The sequence below is a fragment of the Eurosta solidaginis genome, chromosome 4 (assembly GCF_040869045.1).
Source record: "Eurosta solidaginis isolate ZX-2024a chromosome 4, ASM4086904v1, whole genome shotgun sequence".
In the NCBI taxonomy this organism is placed as follows: domain Eukaryota; kingdom Metazoa; phylum Arthropoda; class Insecta; order Diptera; family Tephritidae; genus Eurosta; species Eurosta solidaginis.
Window position 1 is genome coordinate 194252636 of NC_090322.1, and position 20223 is coordinate 194272858.

The 20223-nt window shown below is 34.7% G+C and overlaps 1 protein-coding gene across 1 annotated transcript in view; it reads left to right on the forward strand.

Moving 5' to 3' along the window:
• Positions 1–4149, forward strand: part of LOC137250851 (uncharacterized) — a 43156-nt gene extending 39007 nt beyond the window's left edge. The window contains exon 7 of the mRNA XM_067784456.1: positions 3180–4149. The gene's annotated coding sequence lies outside the window, so the exon portion shown is untranslated. The remainder of the gene's footprint in view (positions 1–3179) is intronic.
• Positions 4150–20223: the final 16074 nt, after the last annotated feature.

A 20223-nucleotide genomic window follows, 5' to 3' on the forward strand; every position in this document is an offset into this window, starting at 1 on the left:
TATAATTCAACGCCAAGCTCAGTGGCATGCCAAACCTTCGCCTCTTGCAAAAAAAATAATTTAGCAATAAGCAAGCAATGAAGCGGTCTATAAAAAGTCAATCTCCATACGATTTCTAAGTACGAGACAATTTCATTTCCTCTGGTAGCACGCAGTTTCACAAAGAAAGGATTCTAAAACTTTATTTCTATTATCGACGTGTGCCACGCCATTTACAATTTCCAATGCCACAATTCCTCGTGAATTCGTGATGTCCGATTGAGCATGGCTAGCTTGGTGTAGATACATCCAAATCATTTATTATATATTCATATTCGGGAAATACGTAATTTCGGCATATTAGCCAACTAAATTTTTCTTTTTTCTACCCCTTCTCGGCCGGAAACTCGTGCTAAAAAAGACCAAAATCTTTTTTTCTTTTTTTGCTGGTGTGTATCGGCCGGAAACTCAATCTAAAAGGGAAAGATTTTCTTCCTAGTGATGGCCGGTCTGTCTTTCTCTTCCTTTTCGATATTTTTTTATCGCAACATTCGCCACATCGCTAGGTGTGTTCGCGTGAACCGCTCCCAAGTGGGTCGTAGCCGTAGACCGTAGCAGCAGACCGTAACAATGTGTCAGGACTTAACCTTATATAGCTCCTTACCAATTTTCATTATCCTACCATTACTACATCCAGAGATATGCAGTATGATAAACTCCATTTATATGGGAGGTTCCACGCCCCCTTTTTCCCAATTCCGCCTTTTCTTGGTGGTGTTAGGGATTGACCTCATATAACTCCTTACTGAATTTCAATGTTCTAGCATGAATACCTTCAGAGTTATGTATGTAGTACCAAATATTCATTTTGCATGGGAGGTGCCACACCCCTTTTACATATCGATATTAGTTTTAGCCTATGACCGTCCATGGAAGGTTTCTAGTGGGTTGTGCAAATATGGTTGTGATCGGTCGATGCGTTTAGGACGCAACTCAATCTATACCTACATACATACATAATTTGAAGCTTATATATATAGATAGATAGATAGAAGATTTGGATTGAGTGAAGTTGACAAAAAATTTTAACGGCGGAAGATTATTAAACATGCAAAAGGAATAACAGCCAAACAACTCTGTAGTCAAACTTTAGCTGTTATACTAACGCTAAGTTTGTACGGCAGCCATAGTTCTGAAAAATCCCATTTGTAGGGATGGTGCCACGCCCTCTTTTCCCCAATTCCATATTTTACTGGAGGTGTTAGGACTTAACCTCATATATCTCCTTACCAATTTTCATTATCCTACCATTACTACATCCAGAGATATGCAGTATGATAAACTCCACTTATATGGGAGGTGCCACGACCCCGCCCACCCCCCCCCCCCCCCCTACCCACAAACATTTTTTTGGGGGTTTAAGGGATTGACCTCATATAACTCCTTACCGAATTTCAATGTTCTAGCATGAATACCTTCAGAGTTATGTACATACATAATTTGAATTTTATTTATACAAATAGATAGTATCATGTAATTCTTCAAACGTGATCTCAAGAACATTGTTATTGTTAATTTGTCGATTAATGCTCCATTGTGCCTCATTGGGTGGTACCTCATTTTTAATCAATTCCAGAAATTTTTGATCGTTGTCATTCGACCACATACCACGTCCATTTAGTTTGAATTCACCACTTAACGCTTTGACAAATTTCCACGCTTGTTTACTGGAGGGTTCTTCATTTAATAATAAAATTCTATCTTCAAAGTTTTTCCTTTTGTCATCTTTAACTTTCTTTTTCCAATTTTTCTTAATGTTGATAAGTTCTTCAAAATGTTCGGGTGATGGGATGATCATATATTTGTGGTAAGCAATTCTATGAAATCTAAAGGTTTTGGATAAGTCATCATTCCACCATGATTTTGGCTGCCTATTGTGACTGATAGCATAGTAGCTGAGTTAATTTCATCATCTATTTTTAGGTGTATATCATTTATATCTGGATCAAGTTCTAAATTTTGGAGATTATTTAGAAGTTTTTTTTTGAGAAAGAAATTTACCAGTTAAAGGGATTTCAACATTTTACGACTTTATGATGATCAGGAAATGATGACTGCCACCTAACCTACAACTTTCCATTTAAATGATAAGGAAGAGTTTGTAAACGATAGATCCAAAACAGATCCTTCATTTGAATTAAGCTCTCTTTTATATGTGATGGATCCGTCATTGAGAGGCCTGAGATTGTGATTTTGGATTATTCTGACGAGACTATTTCCTCTGCTTGAATTAAGCCGATCTCCCATGCCCTTACTCTGGCGTTAAAAACACCCAACAACAAGACATTGCTGCAGTTTTCTAGGAAAGAAAGAATACGCTCTATTTCATCATTGAAGCTACCAACAGGTAAACAGGTGGCGCAAACATTTAGGTTAGGACGAATATTTGTTGTACGTATGATTAATACATCATAGCTGGAAAAAAAGGAGACTGAAATTTGATATTTTTTTTAATGCAATGGCTACACCGCCGTAGCCATCATGAAGGTTTTTTTCTACAATGTTGAAATTAATGATGTTTCTATGTTGTTCTTCACGTGAAGTAAAAACTTCACTGAAACAAGCTATATCAAAATTATAATTAATTTAGATAAAACTCTATATAATTACAATTGGATTTTAAAGATTGACAATTGAATTGGAGCACTTTCATACTGATGCTAAGGAGGGTTGAGGGCTGTTCTCGTTATTAAGCCAGACGTCATCTTCGATTGACGTCATCTGATATTGTTGTTTGATTGCACTAATACGGTCTTGAATAGACCCTTTCCAAGGAAACCAATTTTTATGGACGTAGTGGATTCGAAATTGCCATTGTCGTAATTTTTTTTTGCGGAGCGCATTACGGAATTTATGGGAATAGTAGAGATAGCATTTTCTTTAATGTAATTTTCAGAAAATTCTACGGGGATGCCCCTAATAACTCAAAAAGACTCAAGAGCAGTACGTGGGATAAAGCATTTTAGTCCCTTCTCTCTAACTTTTTCGTTTAAGACAAAATTGTTTGCCGAAGCCAAATTTTTAAAGGTTACCGTAAAATGAGTCTTACCTACTAGCTGAATTAACTGAATGTCATTAATTTTAAAATTTTTAATTAGTTTGTGCAAAGCCACACCATTCTTGATTCTTTCATTTTTTAGTTGATCACATGAGGAAGAATCAACTAAAACGAAAAAATTCCTTTAAAATTAGCTGGGGTGACGTTAGAGAGGATTTCGATTGATGCCTCATTGACCGTTGGCGTGGTCGACCCAGGAGTCGAGGACGCCATAGCGGCCTTGGTTTTTTTGGCCGCTGCAGGCAGTCTCGAAAAGTAACGCGTACTACTTATATGCAAAAAAGAAATATTGAACACTAAAAATCAACAAAATATTCAGATTTGTTAAACGAAAAAATTGCAGTCGTCGTTAATGTTAGTATGAGATCACAAAAACTATTTAAAACCACTGAAGAAGCTTCGAAAAATTGCGCTTCTGTTATATGAACCTGTACAAATATTTCAGATCAGAAAAATCACCAATTGAAAGAAAAACTCGTCCACACACGCTGAAAATTGCCGCGAGAATGTCAAGTAAAATTTAAATTTTATTTATTTAAATTCTTTTTAAATTTTTCTACGTGATTTGCTAATTTTTACATAGCTATATACATACATATTTTTTTGTTTAAATTGTGGACTCCATGATGGAACGATACAAGGTGGCAGCATGGTGACATACCTACAAACATAAATAAAAATTCCATGTATTTTGTTTTTGTAAATTCGATGGACAAATGTCAAAATCGTACTGCGCCGAAAGTTGATGTATCAAATCAAATAAAAAAAGGGTATGATCAGCTGTCCCATGCTGCCACCTCGTATCGTTCCGCCATGGTGGACTCGAGATAAACCTAAAACTTTACCTGAGAATTCAAAATATTTGGATGTTAAACTAACTAGATCTTTCAACTTTCACTTTAATAAAAAACAAAAAAAATATTAAATTCGTACATACAAATGTAAAGTGGAAATTGCTGAAGACTTTAAGTTAGATTACAAAAAATTCAATATAAGTACTATTAAACAATTAAACATCCCTTTTTAAAATTAGGCTTACTCAATTCACAAGAATAAACATGTAATATGTAGAAAACACATATTTTTAAATTTTAAATAATAACTATTTACGTTTTGCAAATGGTTTTTAAAACCACCAAAAAAAGGAAAATGTGCAATTTCAACTGAAAGGTTGGAAAATATAGATTAAAATATATATAAAATAATTATTGAATATTGTATGCATGTATTTATGTCAGTAAAAAAATCACTTCCACTTTATAAACAGCTTGCAATAACTTAATCAAAATGAAAATAATATAATTTAAATATTATATACCATAAACATATAATATTCATTACGTATAATTTAAAATAATATATGTAAGTATATTAGACTGATTAAACAAAGTTATGCTTGGTTTTCACTAGCTCAAAATGACTAACATCATCAATAACTGCATCAAACTGATCCGCTGGTCAGTTGGGGTCAAAGGCGTTTCCATTATGTCACACTATTACCTCGAAATTGTTGCAAAATGAAGACTGTTAACAAATGAAATCTCAATGTCAAATTAGCCATACCGTTGGGCAATTGGCGTTTTCATTTGTTGGTCAATTTAATTGTTTGTTATATATTAATTTGGGCCAATTTTTAGTTAAATTTGTGGTTATTGGAGCTTTTCGGCCGATAATTTCAAGACAAAACACAAGTTTTTCTTTTTCTCCTATGTTAATTTGTTAATTTGTAATCAAAACGGACGGCATTTGATGTTGTATGACAAGCCGTTTAATTGATATGGCGAAGCTTGTGGTCAAATTTGACCTAATGAAACCCAAGCATTATTGTTTCATCGTTTATCTTTCAAGGGAGATTTTGAGTATCATTTTAGCTTAAATGAAGATTTAAAATACGAACTTTTAATATTAAGTACGTCGGCCGTGTACTTTTCAATTTTTTTTATTAATATTCATTGAAGCACTGAAAGAAAAAACTTGTAAAATCAACCGAATAACGGGTCAATTCATCCGATATATCTGTATTTTTTAACCATCGCAAATAGTTGTTGAATCAACTTCGCACAAATTGTTGATTCTGAATTGAATTATCAAACAGCCAAATCAACAAAAAAAAGTTCATCAAAAAAAGATAAAAACAAATAAAAAAATTAGTTTTTAAAGATTTTAGTGTGGTTTTTTCCGACCTTAACCCAGGATTGTAGATGTGGTAGGCGTAGCACGCTACCATCACATCACGGTGGCCGCCTAGCTCTGCTCTATTAACTATCAATTAATGTCATCCTAAAAATGTGAATGAAAACTTTATTTAACGATTTGGGAACAATTTAAACAACCTGACATCAGGACGGACAAGGCGACAGCTGTTTCGATTATACCTTGTAAATCTCTTCAAAGCCTTTTCTCCCGGGAGTGGGATTTGCACCCGCACTCCTACGATGGTTGAAGTGTTACAAACGCATTCAGCCACGTCATGCCTTAGTTGTTGTAATCCTTATCACAATTGCCTTCTTTGCATATTTTTGTTTATTCGCAGTCCATACTTCGTATGGCATTATGTGGTAAAGTTACGCGTTGGTAAGGCGGTTTCAAAGAAATTTGGTGTTGTTGCTTTTTGGTCTATTTATAGAACTACAATGAATTAACCAATGTTGTCTATTTGTATGAGTTTTAAGCTTTAATAAGGGTAATCCCCGCTTAAAACTCATACAAATAGTCAATGAAAACTGTTAAAACATAACATTGGCTGTTGATAAGATAGAGATTTCTATGGCACCGACAGTCATAATAACAAAGTAGTGAGCGCCGTGAGTGTAAGCTTCTTTTTAAAATAAGCTGATGCATATGCATAATATTCATAGTTGTTCGCTGTTGGAATGAGTATCAGTAAGATTGATTGAGAATCGGCCATTTAAACAAATCATTGTTAATTTGAGACCAACAGTTTTTCTTCTGTTGAAATAACTAAAGAAACTTGTTGCCTTGACAAAAACTAGGCTGAAATAACCATTATGGGATCAATTTTACTGAGTAACTGTAACAAACCTGATTTGTTGATTTTACTAGCTTCATTTCTTTCAGTGTTGAAGCTTAAAAATGAGGTGTTGATAGACAAATCGAGCAAAGAAATGAAAAATATGAACTGATAGTGTTTCTTTTTTTTTTCGTATAAAATTAATTAGGAATGAAAAGTATACCACAGATATTTATATTAAGAGCTCATATCTCTACTGCCCACTTTTACCAACAACAAAAAAAGAACGCGTTTTTGGAAGTAATAAAAAATATAACTTTTTTTAAACAGGCTAATGTACATAGATTTTTGTATTAGGGGGATTAATTAACCGTTATAAATGCCTTATAAAGTGTGTAACCTTGTAAATGTATCTAGTATTTAACTGAACTGTCAAATTTTCATGAAAAATCATTTACACAATTTGTATAAATTTACACGCACATTTCATCGTTTTTTTTTTTAGGTTTGATTTTATCGAGGAGGTCTTCCTATCTTTGGAAGTCCCAGAAATTCTTCCATGAAACCCGCTTTGACCTGTTGATTTCACGTTTATAGATCCTCAACAGATCTCTGTAGTCGTATCTGCATTCCTCGCTTTCCCCAACTTTTGCCAGCTTAAAAATCTCTTTTACCTGCCCGCTAAGAAGACTCAGCTACTTACTCCACCATGGTGGCTTTGCTTTCCCTTTGAATCTTCTCAGAGGACAAGCCCTGTTGTACGCAGTTGACGGCGCCTTTGATAAGATGTTGCACTCCTCCAACTCCTCTACGGTGGCAACTTCGTTAGGCTGCCCCAGTCTTTCTGATACATATTTCTGAAATTTGTACCAGTCCGTTGCCATAGGGTTTCTAAAGGTTTTCGCCTTCTCTACCCTCTTATGGGGGATTTGGAAGCTGATATATGCATGGTCTGAGAATGATGGCCTGTCATGGACTCTCCATTCATATCCTGATATATCCTGCTCAGTGCTCAATGTGATGTCAAGCACATTGCTTGAAGTAGGACCAGCATATGTAGGCACGCTACCCCTGTTGGCCACCTGTAGACTACTCTGTAGACACCTCTATCATTAATATCTTCCCCTCCCCATACACTGCGATGCGCATTCTCATCCCCGCCTATGCCAAGCCATCCTCTGCTCCCTTCTTTATCCAGCCTTTTGCAATCCTCTGGGGGGGCTTCCTCGTTACGGACCATGTAGGCGGATGCCAGGATAAGGGATGGTTCTTTCTTTCCCTCTATTACGATTACCGCTAGGTCTTCGGTGCTGAAGTGAGATAGCATGCACGAATATAGGTGTTTCCTTACCATGACTGCAGCTCTAACCCTGCTCTCCGTCTTTGCCTAATAAACGCTGAATCCGCGAGCGCTTAGTCCAGAAACCTTTCCTCCAGATGAGAACCATGGCTCCTGTATCAGCGCCACATCAAACGAACCCTCCTCAAGAGTCAGGAGTAGCTCGCTCGATGCCACTTTACTGTGTTGGAGGTTTATCTGTAAGACTCGCAGCGCCATTGAGCTGTTTGTCTCCCTCCAAATTATCCGCCACTGCGCTCACGCAATGGATTTTTTCAGCTGTTTTCCAAGTCTGGAGGTCCGTTTCTCCCTCCCCCGTTCGAAGCGTCTTTGGTTAGACTCGCAGCAGGGGGGTCTGTCACCTCCCAGTTGAAAAGGTCGGCCGAATCCCATAATTGTGGTAATCTAAATTTATTCGTTATCCTGTACTAAAAGAGGAAATTCTTCCTCATCGTCACTTAGAACATCAAAACGATTTGTACTTTTGGGGAAGTATTTGTCTAAAACTTCCTTCTTAGACAATTTTTTAACCGCTTTGATCCGGTTCACTTCCTTCTCCTTTTGCCAATGTGGGCAAATATTTTTATTTTTGGCTGTCTGCCCCTGCCTGCCACAGAGAATACCAGTCTTATTGTTGCATTCACCATTTCTGCACTCAGTTTTACCGCATTGTAGGCATCTTTCTTTGGATTTGCATCCAAATTTGGTATGTACTAATCTGCCACATTTCATTTCCCATAAAACCAATCCTTAAAGTAGATGTTGGTATGTAGGAATCGCTCATGGGGTCTTAGCGGGTGAAGCGATGTACTGATACTATAGGTACCGATGAAATATAATTTTTTAGGATATCATATTCTGTGTAGCTTTGTAGAACGGCACGTACTACGCCATAGATTTCTATTGCAGTCCTAGGAATGAAGGGTTTAAGCCCGCGTTTTTCACTCTTTCATCAATTATGAAGCTATTTGCTGCATACGTGCTTTTAAAGAATACTTTATAGAGAGATTTTTCTCTTGAGTATATCGAGTCAAGATCTTTTATACGTAAACTCTTTATTTGGTTATATAAAGTTAAGCCAACGAGTGGCTTTTTAATTTTTCACATCGTGACACTGTGTGGTGTCTAAAAGTACAAGGATTTCGCCGCGGAAATTTGGCGGGTATATTATTGTTGGTTTCACAGTTTCTTTTTTCACGTCTTCTTTTGGCTAAACTTTCACAGCCAAATTAGAATTCACCGTTATGGTAGCTGTATCATCTGATGTCTCCATGTCGCTGCATTGTACAGTTAGATTGGTTATAGTATGATCATTTTCCAATTTTTTAGTTTCTACTAAACCATTTGGGGATATTCCGTAGAATCCTGTCACGTTATTTTCTGAGACTTTAGTCTTTTTTGACGTAGTGGCTATACCTTGAAAGCGATGCCACCGACTTTTGTGCCTGTGACGCCATTTTCAATCTTGGGATTTTCGACAGTGTTAAACGCGCTTTATGTCTTTTTTTTAGAAGGCAATATTTTTTATTCACAAAAAGACATTAGAATTGCTTTTTCGACAGTGCTGAAAGCATTATGCCGTTTTATTAATGAGCAATATCTAGCTTTTACTTTCACAGAAGCACTTTAAAGGACGCCAAAATCACTCACCTGATTGCTGCTTTTTGTCTTTCAGTCAATTTGCATTAAATAATGCGTTAAAATTTATATCAAAAATTAGCGGGTAGCTTGAAGCAAAAGCGTTTGCACAGTGCACTTAACATCACATAGACAATTTCGCGCTCGATCCACACAGACTCGTGTCTAAAATCAGTATGCACATTTCATCGTGTATACACTGTAAACTCAAAGGAATGCAACCTTGCAGACAAAGCAGCCGTCTTTTTTTATGAGAAATCTCCAACATCAGCAGTGGAATTCACTAATTTATAACGATGCGATTTGTCGAGATTTTAATTAACGATTTTGTCGCTTGCCTTATCGATTGTACTATTCACTAACTTAGTTTTAACGACTCGAAATAAATGACATCTAAATTTCGAAAAGCACAAAAGTAATGCCAAAAATAAATAAACTCCGTATACTAACTGCTTTTAAAAGTCATTATTGTACAAAATTTAACATATTTTAACCAAAGGCAGTAACTGCGGTATTAATATATATTTTTTTCTCTGTTGATATCGCAGTTATTCTTGAACCCCTTAATTGACCATCAAGTTGAGAAATATTTGCCGTCTTTCAGTGAGTTTTACAGCTCCGGCTCACGCTCAATTCTCACGGGAATGCTCTGGATCATTAAGAGACTTGAGAAGCAGATGTCGTGAAATTTTCGCACACGTGAAATGTGATAGGCAGAGTCGCCGCTGTTTTTCATTTAACTCATAGGGCGAAAGGCTAAGCAGCGACATCTATTTTTGAAAAAGTAGGTATATTCAAGGCTGTGTTGCCAACCTAAAAAGAAGTAATTAACAAATTATCTGGCTCACAAATTGAACCAGACTTCTATGTGGATTTATCTGGCTCAAATCGTTGTTGTTGCATTTACATGCAAAATTATTTATCTGGCTCAGGACTTTGCCACCGGATGATAGCTAATATCATGAGCCATTGCTGGGGTTAGTCGGTACACCTTTCGAAACTTCGTTGCATTGAAGTGGAACGGGTTATCTACTTCTCTAAGAAGGTGTCTGTCCACTGGCGATGGACTTCAGAATTCTTCATCTTGTGATAAAACGTACGCCAAGTACTCAAATGTCATTTGATTTATAAAGCAGCTTTTCGTGTTTGAAAGTATTTAATTAAAGTTCCGATTTCCTTTTTTAACTAAATTGCGAGAAATATTAATTTCGTGTTTTTTAACACAGCCAATTTACTTGCCGTTTATTTCACAACACAGCTGATCGTCGATAAACAAATATCGATACAAAATACTGAATAACGAAATCGTTATAGTTATCGATTCGCAAATAAAGCGATAGCAAATGTGGTTAAAAAGTTAGTGAATTCCACTACAGGAAGTCATTTACAAGAATATCTTTGTACAAACGATTGAGTTTAGATTTTTCACTTAATCTTGGCATTTTTTAATTCTTATGATACAATTTTTTTCTTGACAATAATTCAGCTGATCGACATTTAAGTTTATCAATAATAGTACTAGTTGCGTTCATATAACAGTGTGCGTAAGCGGATATAATTTTACACCTTATAAATTTGTATGCTTTAATGAGTCCCCCTACTATTATTATGTATGTAAAAAGTCAAGTGCGTACTAAGTTAAGTGAAAATATTAAAAAATAAGTATATTTGTAAACCGTGTTTTTATCATATATTTTAAAATTGTCTAATGTAAGTGGCATGTTTATGTAGTTGAAACTGGCCGAATTCATTAACATTTAACTTAATTGGCGCTTAAATAATGCTGGCTTATCCATAACCAGATAAAACAGCTGATCGAATTAACCTTATGGAAATCAATGTAATCGATTAAAGAGCCAATTAATGGTGACTTCTCCATAACCAGATAAACCAGCTGATCGAACCAACTTTATGTAAATCAATGTAATCGATTAATGGTGCCATACCATAACGCTAACGCCATAACCATACCATAGCCAACCAATTGGTTTTTGGTTTTTCGCCATATCCATAACCCAAAAATATTTGAGTTGATGAATGAATTAACTTTTTGTTGATTTTATTTATTGTTTTGGATACGTTTTGACTAAGAGACTTATTGTTTGTGGAATATGTGTGTAATTTTTTGCGTTTTCATAACTTTTATGAAAATGTCAGCTGTATAAGGTTATGGCACCATTAATCGATCACAATGGAGTTGGTTATGGATGTGGGTATGGTTACGACTATGGCGTTAGGGTTAAGGAAGTTTAATTGGCCCTTAACCGTTTAAATGGTTGTGGTCGTTCAACAAATCGCGCTAGTCGTTTTTTCGTTGAGCTACGGAAAAATTCGCTAGATTTCGCCCTAATAGCAGTATTTAAATTCGCGCGAAGTTTTGTATTCGTGCGATACATTTTTAAGTAACTTCTCGAGATTTTAAACTCACAACATTGTGTAGGATCTGATAACAATGCAATGTTAAGGAAAAAAAGTGTAAATGTGTAAACCTGTCTCGGGTAGGATTGCCAATTCACCATTTAGCAACTGAGGGGCATAATCATAGTCCTGAGTTAGAGCACACTTTACTTGGTGCTGCACTTAAAACAATAGAGTACACTTTTTGTGGTTGTGGTCTGTAATCAGGCCAATTTCCCCCGTTTAAATTGGAAGTGTGCGAGTTGTTTTATCCTGCAGTGTGCTGAATTACGACCAACTGTACGATTTGGTTGGGCCTTCAAAGTTTATGATTCCTCCGTTTGTTTCTTTATATGAAACTCTGCTTATTGTTACTTTTTGTAAGCACAAAATTAAAAATTGTTGGTGTAATTAGTTATGAAATTTTAGGTATACAAATCTGTGATATAAAAACTGCACTTTTTTATATTTTTCAGTTTTTACAATGCTACATAAAATAAAAAAAGCAATTTTCTCTTAATAACTAAATAGTTTCCTTAAGAATTGTCATGCTTAACTGATTAAAATTTTACTACGGCGAAACAGCATTCCCTTTATTAATTTTATTTACATTTTTGGAGTATATCTTGATAGTATATCTTGATAAATAACAGCTTAGGAACTTTTCCGAAAAACCGCGCTTCTTTTTTGTTTGTAAGATATGGTAGGTACAATGTCACCACCATGGACCCGTTAGCCGAGTTCCAATAAAAACTGATCTAGATCCCGATAAAAATTGAACATTCAAATGCAATGCCAACGTTGCGATTTTGATATTTATCTGGATAAATTTCGGATCCACAGGATAGCACTGTTGATTTAATTTTTTGTGGTAGATTTTTGACAGCTAACCCTTTTTACTGGGTAGCATATGCAAAAGGGTGTCCGATATTTACTAACTTTATGTGCACTTATGAAGTTGTTGCGCATAAAAGTAGTACTAAAAAATGTGTTTCTCCACTTTCAATTTTGGTATACGTTATACACTCCACTATTTCTCCATACACTCCTACTATGTGTAATTGCCGACGTTTTTTGTTTTAGTTGCAAACGCAAACACAGCCAATCTTATCTGAAATTAAACACTCCACAAAAGCGCATTTAGTCAAATTTGGATAAAAACACCCTGTTAAGTTAAAACTGACGCATTTGACTTCGGTATCAATAATCCACAGAAAAAAATAAATAAATAAGTGTAAGGCGCTATAACCTCCGAAGAGATTTTAGGCCGAGCTTCTCTTCCAATTTGCGTCGTGCTCATTTTAATTTTTCTATAAATTGGCGGGACGGGACCTACCTGTTTTATGCCGACTCCGAACAGCATCTGCAAGGCGTTTTGCTTTTTGAAAATATATTCACAAAAAAACCAGAAAAGAACCGCGAGCCGAACCAAAATCGGCGCCCGAGCTATAGTTTTTTGCACAGAACACTTCTGCGTAATTTTGGGTGGGTATGTGCGATAGCCGTGGTGTGGTGGTAGCGTGCTTCGCTACCACACCGAATATCCTGAGTTCGATTCTCGGGTAAAGCAAAACAAAAAAAAAACAAGTTTTTTTCAATTAGAAAAAGTTTTCTAAGCTGGCCACCCTTTCCACTGACTTGGGAAAAACTCCGAATGAATTTTTGCCATAAAAAGCTTCGCAGTGATAACTTCATCTACCTTGCAAATGCCGTTCGGAGTAGGCGTAAAACATGTACGTCCCGTCCCGCCAATTCGTAGAAAAAAATAAAAAAGAGCACGACGCGAGTTGGAAGAAAAGCTCGGCCTCAGTTGCTTCGGAGGTATGCATATCCCGCCTTGCATTTTTGTCTGTAAATCAAAATATGAAAAAATACAAAAACCAAAACAAAATGTGCAATATTTTTTGCACATGGCTCCTGATAAAAGTATTTTTTTTTTTGTTATATCAGCCTTCGGTTGATTTTTATTGGGCTTAAAACGCGTGTTTTGATTCAACTTACGACATTTTTGGACGTGTTTTAACTGCCTGCCGACCCGGTTGTTACGTAATATTATTCTAGTTTTTTCTTAAGTGCGAAATCCTATATATTTTTTATAAAAAGTATATCGCATTTGTGGCATAGTTTAAAGAGCTAATAGTACTAGTTTTTAGTTTGATAATTTGTTGTAAATTTTAAAGTGAGGGGGGATTTGGGGGAAAACTTTGTAAATAACAGGTACCCTATTACATATATACCGACTGCTGAGTGGAATATCATCCTATCTCGGCTGCCGTTTCGAAAACATTCTATCTCAGAAAACATTGAATAACGTCCTTTTTCAGAATTTGTACACATACATAAGTGAGTGCTGCCAACTCTCATAGAACTGATCCGTAATCGTTCCAGTGAGATTTGATCCTGATCCAGAGCTGGATAGCTCACTAGAACTCAACTAATGAGCACACTTAAATTTGTAATGAGAATTCGTAAATTTATTATGACAAAAAATTAATTTATAATAAGGAAATACAAAATTTTTCAATTTGCTTTCTTGGAGTTCAAGATTTTGTGCAAAATGGGCATCATTGCATTGAAAATTTTTGTAGCATATTTTTTACAATGCTAAAGCAACTTTTCCAATATCAAATACACAAAATGTTGAACTCCCTTAATATAAATTTATGTAATTTTTTTTAAATATAAACTTCGTTTTCTCATCATTCGCTTGAAAATGCGTATTAGTAAAAATCCCAAAACTCATACTTTAAGCTCTATGAAGTGAAATGGGCTGAACGGTGCTTTAATTTTGTCCGACGCTGTACACAGATTATAAAGATGTCTGGAACTGCTTATGGCCACAGATGTGTAGTTTCTTGTTAATGGTATAAAACAATCTGTCTTTATCGGTATTTTAAATTTATCGCCTCTAATTGGTGCTGGAATAACGAACTCGATCCAATAAATGTTTTGAAGTGGATTTATAGTTGATCAATATATAGGGGAAAAAATATTTAATTTAGATTACTACTGGTCAGAGTTGGGCAAAATTTACTCGAATAACGAATAAAACATAAACTACTTTTTTCTCGCTTAATTACGAGACAATATTTTTTTTTTTTATTTAAAGAAATTTTATTTGAGTGACGAATAAAATATTTTGTTCGTTATTCGAATAATAAATAGACCAGAAAAGAAACACTTTCTTTTCTTTAAGTTAACATAAAAAATATTTTTTTTTTTGCTTTATATTTAAATGATTCCACTATGATACAAATTTTCAATCGGTAAATTATTCAAAAGTAAATTATCTATAAATAACTTTTTCAATGATAATTTATTCATGGATAAATTATTTTGTATATTTTCGAAGAAATATCTAAATAAAAATGTATTCGAATAATGCCCAACTCTGCTACTGGCACAAAATTATGCATTTCATTAGAATAATTATTTTATTTTTTTGAGATTTAGTCAAAGCAACAATGTTATTTGAAATATATACAATTAATGATTTAAAGGGCGCTAAAGAGGTTGTATTGCTAGTTAATAATATCGATAAGTATTTTTAAATATAAGTTAAATGAATGTGAAATCTTCTAAATCAATATTTTGTGCGTGTATTTAAATAATAAGAACGTTTTTTGCAATAATGATAATAGCTACATAAAATATATATACATATGTGTGTCATAATATTTTTTATCTACAGGTTCTGTCATATTTACCTACATACATATAAGCATCTACTATGTATATATTGTTGATGAAATGTAGAAACACTGGTTTTCGAAGTTGGGGTTTTTTTTTTGGGTAATTTGTAAAATGCTTTGATGTTAATGTACTCTTCTACATAATTTGAAACTTAGTGTATTTCTTAATTTCATTAACAATATACTAAAAAAATAAATTTCTCAAAAACAAAGAAAATAAAAATGATTTGGCACTATTAGAAAGTATTGGATGGATGTAGGCTAGAGGGCATAAAAAGCGGCATAAATTAAAAAGAATAAGATTTTCAAATTAATATTTAATTTATAACATATCGATAAATTTTCGCAAGAAATGGATAACAATATAAAACATGATAATTTTAGTTGATAAATCGATTAGTTATCGATAATAAACCTATAACTTATGACTTGTGGATTGAAAATTTATTTTATTTATTTTATTTTATTTAATCTGGCACTTAATTAAATTTAATTTTATTTTGCTTCATTTTTTTTATTATTATTATTTTTTTAAATTGATGTAATAAAAAAAAATAAAAAAAAATAAATAAATATAAAGTTAAATAAAATAAAGCGAATTTAAATAAAATAAAATTCAATTTAATTGAAACAAGATAAATTAAATTTAATAGAGCTAAATTAAATTTAATTAGATTGAATTAAAATAATATAAATTTAATCAAATCGATTTTTAATCGATGAGTTACTCGTTTATTATAGGATTTATTATAGGAGTGCTAACGATTTCTTATCGGCGTGTTATCGATTTCTTACCGGAGTGTTACCAATGTGCTATCGGCATGTTAGTAATTTGTTAATGCCGACTCATCGGTTTGTTATGAAACACATACTACCTTCAGTATAAAATCGACGAAAGACATCGTTGTGTAAAAAGCAAATGTGATACCTTATGCGTCAACTGCCTGACAGGATGTTCAAGATGTTTACATCTTAGCATTTTGGCAGCGGGTGATAGAAAGTGGTACAGGATAAGACCAGGGTAGTCACTTTAGAAATCGGGTGATCGGTTCTATTTGTTATTTTGATGTTTATGCTGAAGATATCGCACTTGTCTTTTTCACAATGACACACATGTAACCCTTCGATAGAGAGCCGTTAAGAAACCAATAAGATCCCAATGACAAGTTGATAACAAAACGTTAGCAAGCTGATGACAAATTGAAATCCCAAAGATAATAGCTTGCTATCAATAAAAAAACAATAGCTTGCCAGTACCGGTGTTCCATATAAGAAGTCGACGAAGGAAGCTCTTATCAAAAAGCTTGAAACGATTTGTTTCTGGTAAAGTTTCCTCTGTTGTGCTTTTACATCAACCCATGGGTGAGCTCAAATTAACATTATTTTCCTAGACGTACTCCTGTATGTTGGCGGCCACCGTGGTGTGATGGTAGCGTGCTCCGCCTACCACACCGGATGCCCTGGGTTCAAACTCCGGGCAAAGCAACATCAAAAATTTTAGAAATAAGGTTTTTCAATTAGAAGAAAATTTTTCTAAGCGGAGTCGCCCCTCGGCAGTGCTGCGCTCCGGGTGTATTTCTGCCATGAAAAGCTCTCAGTGAAAACCCATCTGCTTTGCAGATGCCGTTCGGAGTCGGCATAAAATCATGTAGGTCCCATCCGGCCAATTTGTAGGGAAAATCAAGAGGAGCACGACGCAAATTGGAAGAGAAGCTCGGCCTTAGATCTCTTCGGAGGTTATCTCGCCTTACATTTATTTATTTTTTTTACTCCTGTATGTTTACACATCGAGCTACACGGGTACTTGGTACTGCTTTCTTTGGGGACGTGTTTCAGTTAGTTTGTTTTGAAAAAGTTTTTAAGCGATTTGTGATTTACCTCTTGAGTAAATGATAAGAAAAAAAATGTATGCTGAGGTAGGGCAAATTCGCACAAGAAGTTCAATAAATTTCAGGATGGTCTGGAGTATATATAGAAAAAGTTAGCAGTAGATAGCGCTGTACCCTAAACAGTTTTTCTAGAAAAATACCTTTTAAAGTTTTACGTCCCATTTTCAATGGCCGATCCGCTTCAATGATCAGAAGACACTTTTAAGAATAAGCAAAAATGTATACCAAGAAAACTTCACCTATTCCATTTTTGAGGAATATCTTCATGTTTCTATTCAAAGAAAATCAGTTTTATCATATTTGTACTCATATATGTATGTATGTAGTCCCAATCCACTTGCGGTGGCTGAATTCTTTTCAAAACATTTGCACATATTTTTCATAAAGTGCTGCCAAACTCTGGGCATACGAATTTGGCTTTGATCACATGAAAGCAGTAACACTAGATTTATTTCATGAAATTTTCGAAAGCGAATCGGAAAGCATCTCTTCCAATTTGCGTCATGCTCGTTTAAATTTTTCCTACAAATTGGCGACACGGGACCTAACTACATGTTTTATGCCGAGTCCAACGGCATCTGCAAGGCAGATGAGTTTTCACTGAGAAGCTTTTCATGGCAGAAATACTCTCGGAGTGTTTGCCAAATCACTACCGAGAGGCGACCCCGCTTAGAAAAATTTTTTTCTAATTAAAAAAACTTGTTTCTAAAAATTTGATGTTGCTTTGCCCGGGACGTGAACCTAAGATCCTAGGTGTGATTGAAAAGAAAACGCTTTTGGTGTATATGAAACTCTTTTTTTGAGGATGCAATTTTTGTCAATTCAAAAAATGTTCTATTTGAAGATGTGGTTATGATAAATAGAAAGCCTATCACTGTTCGGACAAACGGATTTCCATCATAACTGTTGCAGCCACGAACGACCACCGATTGGAAGAAACATTTCGGTTTTTGAAAAATCACTTCTTTACTAAACACATTATAAGTTCAATTTAAAAACTATTGTAATGGTGCCAAACCATCGACATATTTTATTTTTCGGCAAGTTTTTTTTAGTGAAAATAATACATTTCGGTATTTTTGCCAAGCAAAATTTAATATATACAAAATATAGATATAAATTGTTAAGCATTAACAAACAGTATTACAATACAATATTTCGACTGTTTTGAATAATAAATTTATGTAAATATATATATATATTTTAGAAAACTACTTACCGCATAATTTTATTGATGGCCATTACAATTTTTCTAAGTAAACATAGTTAAGAAAACTACTGTAACTCGCTTAGAGCATAAGATTTTAAATGAATCGCTTTCAAAATATTCAATAAATCAATTAAACGCTTAACAAAAGAAGTTTTAAGTAAATTACCTGCTTCGGGTTGGTTGAATTTTGTGTTTTCTTTTCGTTAATTTGGATTTGGATTTAGCAACATTAAACAGTGTTTAGTCTAACGGTAAGCCCAGCAAACATGTTTGAACATGATGGAACTAAAATTGTATTGATTTTATGTACCATTGTTTCAGGAAGTTTGAATAGAGGTGCTTCGTGTGGTACTTTGTTTGTTACTTAAGCACTTGGACCTATAACCACGACTCAGTCCGCACGAAGAAAATACAACATAATATTATTGCGACATACCTCGACATTATCTTGAAAACAGTTATACTACGTTACAGAAAATAGTCTTGAAACAGATTTTGGGCTCTGCTTCTACTAAAGTTTGTGATGTTTAAAGATCTATCCCTTCGCTGTGTTTTATCTTTCGTTGTTTTTTGTTATCAGAACCTGCTTTCACAGGGATTTTACGTTGTTTTGACTGTTATTCCAAAATAATGTAACTCCCAACTGCCTTTTTGTTAAGATTCTGATAGCTTTAATCAGCCCATTAAATTCTGATAGCTTTAATCAAAGCTGTAACGAAATTAGCCCATTAACTGAGCGTCAAAAACAGGAACACGGAAGTTGAGAAGATCTCCACAATGCCCCTTAAGCATAAGAAACCGATTTAACACAAAATACTGCGCATTTTAACAGGCGCTCAGAAGCCCGACGCCAACGGAAATGAATATTTTATACATTGCGCCTAAATGTATGCTAAAAAAATATGTGGCAATTATGTAGCATCTCAAGCCACCGATTGATTAACACAAAATACTGCGCATTTTAACAGGCGCTCAGAATAAAAAGACCGGCGACAACGGAAATGAATGTTTTAGACATTGCGCCTAAATGTATGCTACAAAGCGCTACATCAAAATAGGTATTTCCTACGAACGCTGCAACAATGTGTATGCATGTAAGTGGAACAGCTGAATAAAATGTGATCTTGCTGTAGAATTGGATTTTTATCTTTATTTCTTTGTTTCGGAAGATAGAATGTGCTTCTTTTCCTGCCTTTTGTGATTTGTTTTTATATAATTGCATTTTTTTTTTGTGTTTGTATCTAACTTTCTACCATTTCGATAAATTGGCAATAAAAATGAGAAAATTAATCAAATCAAACTGGCAAGTTCCCAGAAACCAGGCCCTCGAAATAGGCAACTGGCTAGTGCAGCATTGCCTTTCACGTAAGTACGGAGTCATGTGCGTAAACGCTATGAAGAAATTAACCATCCAAGAACTCAGTCGATTAATCTAAGAGAATGTAATGAATGGTTGGTAAACTCCTATGACGAGTTTTACCCGATAATACCTCCTCTTAGAGTTCACTACCCGATTCCAAGGAGTTGGATGATAATTCGTGAGTTACCACTGCTATTGGATTGGGTGAGACACGCAATGAGAATCCAAATAAGCACCAAATCAAATGGTTCGGCCTCGAAATGGAGTTTGAAATTTGACGTAGCACAGGCGCGTTTTTCTAGCACTTTCTTGCAAGACTTGTTGTGGTAAGCCCGCGACTTCAAATGCTTCATAAAAAACTCAGGACCAGATAAATCGAGTGATCTTAACGGTCAATGCAAATGAACGGAACGAGGTATGAAGCGCACCACGTTCTTGAAAAGAAAATTGATTCATGATGGCTTGCCGATTTGTATTCCGCGTTTGTTAACTACACAAATGTTAAAAAAAAAAAAAAACATTATAGAGAAATTTTAGTGAAAAATTAAAATACAGCGCATTTAAATAGGCACGCAGAAATCAAAGACAAGTGACCACGGAAGTAAATGTTTTTAGAAGAAGAATAACTTC